The sequence below is a fragment of the Elephantulus edwardii genome, unplaced genomic scaffold (assembly GCF_000299155.1).
Source record: "Elephantulus edwardii isolate Elephantulus edwardi_28Jun2011 unplaced genomic scaffold, EleEdw1.0 scaffold00068, whole genome shotgun sequence".
Classification (NCBI taxonomy): Eukaryota; Metazoa; Chordata; class Mammalia; order Macroscelidea; family Macroscelididae; genus Elephantulus; species Elephantulus edwardii.
Genome location: NW_006399818.1, coordinates 14,591,328 through 14,598,907, shown reverse-complemented (window position 1 = coordinate 14,598,907; position 7,580 = coordinate 14,591,328). Strand labels below are relative to the sequence as shown.

The window sequence follows — 7,580 nt, the reverse complement described above, 5'->3', positions numbered from 1 at the left end:
ATGGGCAAAATCTTGAATGATCCAGGAAGCATCAAAAGAAGATGGAAGAAATACACAAAATCATTGTGACAGTGGCTGACATTGAAAAATTTTAGCAAGTTTCACATGATCAAAAGCCAATGGTAATGAAGGAAGAACTTCAAGCTGCTCTGATGGCCAAAAAAAATAAGGCCTCAGAAATGGGTGGCATTCCTGTTAATATGTTTCAAATAACAGGTGCCGCAGCCCTGGATGTGGTCACCAGCCTATGCTAGGAAATCTGGAGGACAGCTCTTGGCCAACCAATTGGAAGAGATTCATGTTTGTTCCCATTGTCAAGAAGGGTGGTCCAACAGAATATGGAAATTATTGAACAGTGTCATTAATATCACTTGCAATAAAAAGATTGTTGAATATTATTTAAAAAGGCTAGAACAGTGAAATGAGAGAACTGTTACAAGTTTAAGCTGCATTTAGAAGAGGTCACAGCACTAGGGGTATCATTGCTGATGGCAGATAAATCCTGGCTGAAAGGAGAGATTAACAGAGATTACCAGAAGACTGTCTATTTGTGTTTTATTGACTATACAAAATAATGTGAGTGTGTGGATCATGACAACCTATGGCTAATATTGGGAAGAATGGGAATCCCAGGACACATAATTATGCTCATGCAAAATCTATACCTAGATCAAGAAGCTGTTATCCAAACAGAGCAAGGGAAGGTTAAAATTAAGAAAGGTTTGTGTCAGGGTTATATTCTCTTTCCATACTTATTTAGTTCTTATGCTGAGCAGATCATTCAAGAAGCTGGACTCTCTGAATGAGAATGTGGCATCAGGATTGGAGGAAGACTCACCAGCAACCTTTGTTATGCAGATGACGCAACCTTGCTTGCTGAAAGTAAAGAGGACTTGAAGGGCTTGTTGCAGAAGATCAAAGACTACAGACTTCAATATGGATTATTTCTCAACATGAAGGAAAAAGTTCTCACCACTAGGTCAATAGACAACATCATGATAGATGGAGAAAAGATTGAAACTGTCACAGTTTCTTCTTCCTTAGATCCACAATCAGTACTCATTTTGACACTATGAGCAGTGGATCTGAACCTTGCCCTCTCCAGCATGCCTATTGTGGTAACAATGTGTCAGCTCATGTCAATGAGGTATGTGTGGATCAAAACTAATTATGGCTAACATTAAGAAGAATGAGAATCCAAGAATACTTAATTGTGCTCATGCGAAACATATACACAGACCAAACAGTAGTTGAACAGAACAAGGGAACATTATATGGTTTTAAATCAAGAAAGATGTGTGTCAGGGTTGTATCCTTTTTCCATACTCATTCAATCTGTATGCTGAGCAAATCATTTAAGGGACTGGACTATACGAAGAAGAATATGACTTCAGAATTGAAGGAAGACTCAACTCATTAACAACCTGTTTTATGTAGATGACAGTGGTTTACTTGTTAAAAAAAATCATAAGGAGCAAGATCTCTTAGGCAGCCAGGCCTGGGTCATACTTCTTGGGTCTCCAATTTCCTAACCATATGCACTTGGATGGCTTTTTTAACTTCATAGCTCCTCAGTTTCCCCAGCTCTAATATAGAAATGTTGTTGTCAGGTGCTATCTAGTTGACTCTAACTCAGTGATGCTAATGTCCTTTGATGGCATAATTATTCTTGAAAGGTTGCTCATTTGAACCCATGCAGCCCCACAGTGAAGGAGAGGCCTAACCATCTGCTTCTGTCAAGATTATAGTCAAGATTATAACCCAGAAATCCCTACGGAGCTCAGGTCTGCCCTGTAACACACGGAGTCACCATGAGTCATAGTCGGCTTGACCCCAGATGACTCAAAGTCCCTACTGCCTAGGATTGCTGTGGGCATCCAGGGAGGGAGGTCCTCATGGCTAGTGCTTTGCTTAGTCCGTGGTCAGTAGAAGGTGATCAATAGTATAGACGTGAGTTAACAAATAAGCTGTGCTTGTATTTTGTGATCATGGAAACTATCAAAGACTTTCTAAATTCCCAGGGAACACAGAGCTCAATGCATGGAGTTCAAGGTCTTTGCCCTCAAGGAGTAGATATTCTGGAACAAGAGAACAGTGTTGACACGTATTTATTTAAAAAAAGTGGGCAATGGAAGACCCCCTTTGACATGCTAGGTAGTATTTCCAACCTCATGGGCAGTGGGATTTGAAGACAGAAGGAACGCTATAGCCTGCTGGTAGATTGAGGAGCTGTTGTCAGACTCCCCATAACAGGCCTTCTGTTACCATCAGACTAATTGGAAGTGTGCCCACTACACAGGCAGAAATCAGGGAAACCTCAAATTTCTGTGTCTGGCTGTCACTAGTGAGAACATCCAAAGAGGAAGTTGTATTTGGTGAGGAAGGTGATAAATTTTAAACTTTCTGAATTTGTGGTGCAGAAGAAAAATCTTACAAATAGAGGATCCAAGGCAATCTAGGACTGAAAATGTGGAGGGAGACTGGGGAGATAACTGTAAATACGTGAATGCCCAAAGCAGCAGGAAGTAGTCTCTGAAGGACAATAGGATTTTTTTATATTGGGAGGTTGGTGTTGTTAAGTGCTGTCCAGTCACTTGTGACTCATAGCAACCCTATGTACAACAGCTCTGATCTCTCCTCTGTCCTATGCCAGCCTCATCATCTCTGTCCCCCCAGCCTCATTACCCTAGTCACTGAGTTAATCCATCTCACCCAAGGTCTTGCTCTCCTGCGCTGTCTCCTCCCTCTCAAGCATGATATCCCTCTCCAAGGACTTCTTGCAACAAGCCCAAAGTATGTCAGATGGAGCTTCAGAATTCTTGTCTCCGAAGAGCAGCCTGGTTTCACTTTTTCTAGGATAAACCTCTTTGTTCTCCTAGCAGTCCATTCAATATTCTTTTCCAATGCCACGTCTCAAAGGAATCAATTCTCCTTCTATCATCTCTATCAATTTTCCTTCTATCATCTCAAGTCATTTTCCAGCTTTCTGATGAATGGTTGGAAGAGAATCAGGGTGTTTCCCCCAAATCAAGGAGAGAGAGTACTTTAGAGTAAAATGCTGCTTAGCGATGCTTCAGAGGCTGTCTAGAATGGTTCTTGACTCTGGTGAGTGGAGTCAGTGTTAACCCATAAGGCTGCAGGAGGAGGTGAGTGAGGAGGCAATCGGCAGGCCTTTCAGAGGTATGTGATAGATGGATTTAATGAGGCCATAACAGTCAGTAGTTGTCTATGAAATAGAAAGTTGGCAGTTGAACCTCACACAGAGGCATCTTAATCCTGAGGAAGACCTGACAATGACTTCCCAAAGGTCACAGCTGTTGAAAACCCTGTGCAACACAGCTCTACTCTGCATACGTGGGTCACCTTGAGCTGGCACTGACTTTTAGGCGCCTGATTGGGCTTTTGCCTTGGTATGCTAATGAGGTGGAGAAGCAGCGCACATTGAAGCTTGACACGTTTTCCTATGAAGGAGAAAGAGGAAAAGTCATGGTGGCATCAGTCTCAGGTCCAAATTGACCAGGGGATGAGTGTTTGTGTGGTGCAGGAAAATGAACCAAGGTTGGGCATCTCTGATAGATGGGAAAGAATAGCATGGGTGAAAATATTGCTAGTTTGAAGTTCAAAGGAAGAGAGTAAATGAAGTCTAGCAGAGAGTGTTAGCTTGGCAATATTTATTCTCTCTTATTTATAGTTAAATGCCCGCCTCCTCTGTCCAATTTTTATCTAGAAAATAGCTGTTGGTAATGAAGATTTTCTGTCTCAACCTATAATGAAGCTAAATATGAACATATGCCTCAGTAATTTTCACCACTGGGTTATAAATGGAGGTGATGTGGGTAATTTCTGAGAATTTTCCGTGAAGCAAAGGCTGTGCCCTTCTTGTTTGTCTCCTTCCTGCTGAGTGGATTGTGAATATACCAGCTGGAGATAGAATAGCCATTTTAGAGCACAAGGTGTCCTTGGGAATGGAGGCCAGATGAGGTAGAGAACCAAGCTAAAATGTCATTGCTGAGTGTCTGTAGCCCTGGGTCACACACTTATATATGTTCGCATGAGAAGGAAAGTAAGCCTCTATAAATTTGGGTGTTCTGTTACTTACACACGGCCATAATCGTAGCCAATATTTGAGGACGATCTTTCAGAGTAGATATGATCTCAGTCAAGCAAAAATGGAGGTAACCTTTGAAGCAGGGGATCTAAAATGTGAGGAACAGGAGATATGGAATAGGTTTGCAGAGATACTTGAAGAATGAATAACGTATATCTAGGAATTTTAAAATACTCCTGGTTGCTCCAGGACTGTGGAGATCAAGATATATAAAGCTATTGGTAGGGCATTTGATAGTAAGGTCATGTCTGGCCACAAAATGTCAGTTTTATGTGAAAGAACATTTTAGGAGATGTAAGAGTATAGAAAAACTGAAAATCTTCGAATTCAGACTAGAAAGTCACGGTAAATCAATCTTTTCCTAGACTGTTGTTGAATGTTGTTGAGTCTTTATATGACTCATAGCAGCCCCAAGAACAATGCATCTGAACCCTTTCCCGTCCTGTGCCCCCTGACCATCTCTGACATACTTAAGCTGCACTGTTGTATAGCAAAAAGTAATAACTGATGATGATGATAATGATGCTGTTCTTATTACAGAAGCTTTTTAGTTACCAAATATGTTTATTGTTAGCAATAATTAATAGTATAATATGCGAGTGGCATCCACTTCCTAGACAACATGCCTCTGGATACTCTATGAACTTGGATAAATGACAAAAGTTACAGAAAAGCTGCAGGCCTTTTGTTCATAGGGTCGCTATGAGTTGTGCTCGATGCGACGGCAATCAACAACAACAACAACAACAATGTTACATTTACTAATTTTAGAAAAAAATCAGCATATTCATTTCTTATATTAGACTTTAAAAGATTATATCCAACCAGTGTATTTCAATCCATAAGTACGGTTCTCAAAGATGAGCGATTTAAAGTAATGAAGTTTAAGTACTCTTAAAATAGGTATGCTAGTTGTATAAAGGGAATTTGAAATCAAGTCTCTAAGCAAACATGTGTCAAATGTGAAGTTAGCAGGTTTTGTCACACTTGAATCCGAGGTTCACATGGGAATAGTTTCCAGTTCTTTGAATCCTGGATTCTATCGCCCCTGAGATTGTTAATATAAGGAAGACATTGACATGATATTATTCTTATTTTAAAAATTTATTGTTTTATTCATTAATTACCTGTGACAACATGTTCAAAATGTATTTGGAATAGTTTTCAACAAAAATTTGGCTGTGGTTATTTCACTATAACCGTTTTTATAGAAATTCTTAAAATTCCTCAACAAATAGTGTGGAGAGTATAATCTTTCTCAAGTAACTGTGAAATGATCCTTTCCAGGATTAGGAACTTAGATGTATGTGTTCTAACACTGTGCCTCCTAAAGAGTGGTTTTCTTTTTGTTCTGAACAGAGTCAATCCCAGACAGAAATGCTTTCTGGGGTACAGAATGTTCTCGAAGAGCTGTATCTTGAAATAGGAATGACTCAGGAAGGATTCCAGTGTTTCCAGAAAGCATGGTCAAATCTGATGTGCATATCATCCAGTGACTTTAAAACTGACATAAACTTGGTGCAGCAGCAAGGTATAGTGGACGTGTGCTCGTGAAGAACCTCTTGTATTTCACAGAGGCAGGCTATTCTGTCCCATATCTCTCTCTCTCTCTCTCTGTATTGTTGTTATGTGCTATCAAGTCACCTGCGACTCATAACAACAACAGCCCTAAATATGTACAACAGCCCTAAAACATGGTGTGTCCTGTGCCAGTCTCATTGTCTCTGATACCCCTTCCCCCATTACTCTAGTCACTGAATCAATCCATCTCATCGAGGGTCTTCCTCTTCTGTGCTGTCCCTCTACCCAGCCAAGCGTAATGTCTGTCTCCAAAGACTGGTCCCACCTTGCAACATGTCCAAAGTATGTCAGACGAAGCTTCAGAATCCTTGCCTCCAAGGAGCAATCTGGTCTCACCCTCTCTAAAATGAACTTGTTTATTCTCCTAGCAGTCTATAATATATTCAATACTCTTCTCTGGCAGCACTGCTCAAAGGCATCAATTGTCCTTCTATCACCCCTAGTCATTGTCCAGCTTTCTGATGCACAGCAAGTAATTGCAAAGATCATGGCCTGAATCAGGCACACCTTAGTCTTCAGACTGACATCATTGCTCTTCAGTACTTTGGAGAGGTTTCTGACATCAGACTTTCCCAATACAATTTGTCTTTTTATTTCTTGGCTGTTGGTACTAAGAATGCTGATTGTGGACCAAACAAACTAAAGTTGTTAACAATTTGGTTCTCTTAACCATCTCTCATGATGCTGCCAATTGACCCAGTGGTGAAAACCTTTGTTTTCTTAATGTGGAGCTTCAATCTATATTGAAGGCTGCAGTCTTTGACCTTCTGCAGCAAGCGCTTCAAGTCCTCCTCAGTTTCAGCAAGCAGGGTTGTGCCATCTGCATAACGCAGATTGTTGATGAATCTACCTCCAATCCTGATGCCACATTTCTCTTCATACAGCTCAGCCTCCTGGATGATCTGTTTCACATATAGATTAAAAAGGTATGTAGATAGGACATATCCCTGGTGTACACCCTTCCCAATTTTTGAACCATGCAGGGTTTCCTTGCTCTGTCCTGATGACTGCCTCCTGGTCCAAGTCTAGGTTTTACATAAGTGCAGTCAAGTGTTCTGGGATAAATGTTGTTGTTATGTGCCATTGAGTTGCTTGCAACTCATAGCCACCCTATGTACAACAGCTCTGAAACCTGCCCTATCCTACGTCAACTTTACTGTCTGACACACCTGCCGTCATTACCCCAGTCACTGTATCAATTCAGCTTATCATTGGTCTCCCTCTCTTTCTCCGTCCCTTCTTCCTTCCAAGTATCATGTCCCTTTCCAAGTACTGATCCCTCTTTGCAACATGTCCAAAGTATTTCAGACGAAGCCTCACAATCCTTGCCTGAGCAGTCTGGCTTCACTCTCTCTATGACGAACCTGTTTGTTCTCCTGGCAGTCCATGGTATATTCAAAACTCTACTCCAGCACCACAGCTCAAAGGCATCAATTCTCTATCATCCCTAGTCATTGTATATAGCTCTCTGGCACATAACAAACAATTGTGAAGACTATGGCCTGAATCAGGTGCACCTTAGTCTCCAGACTGACATCGTTGCTCTTCAGTATTCTGGATATATATGTTGTGTACCGTCGAGTCAGAACCAAGCCATAGGTGACCCTCTGGTGGGTTTTCAGAGGCAGTTGTTTGCTTGGGAGGAGACTGCTCATCCTTCTTCTGCAGAGCAGCTGGTGGAAAAGAACCATGTGCCTTCGGGATTGCATGGATGTGTGCTTGATTTTTAAAAATTGTAGTACATTTCTACATAGGAATATAATTATCAATTCAATAATTTATTCTTCCTTAAAAATTGTTATTTGAGTGAAAGTTTTTACATTTAACCTTTATAGACTTTTTGTTAAATACTTTGTAATTGCATTTTCCCACTTCTGCCTTGTAGTTCTCA

At 40.8% G+C, this 7,580-nt stretch overlaps 1 pseudogene; it reads left to right on the top strand.

Moving 5' to 3' along the window:
- The window catches only part of LOC102846797, a 170,217-nt pseudogene that overhangs the window by 103,226 nt on the left and 59,411 nt on the right, over positions 1 to 7,580 (top strand).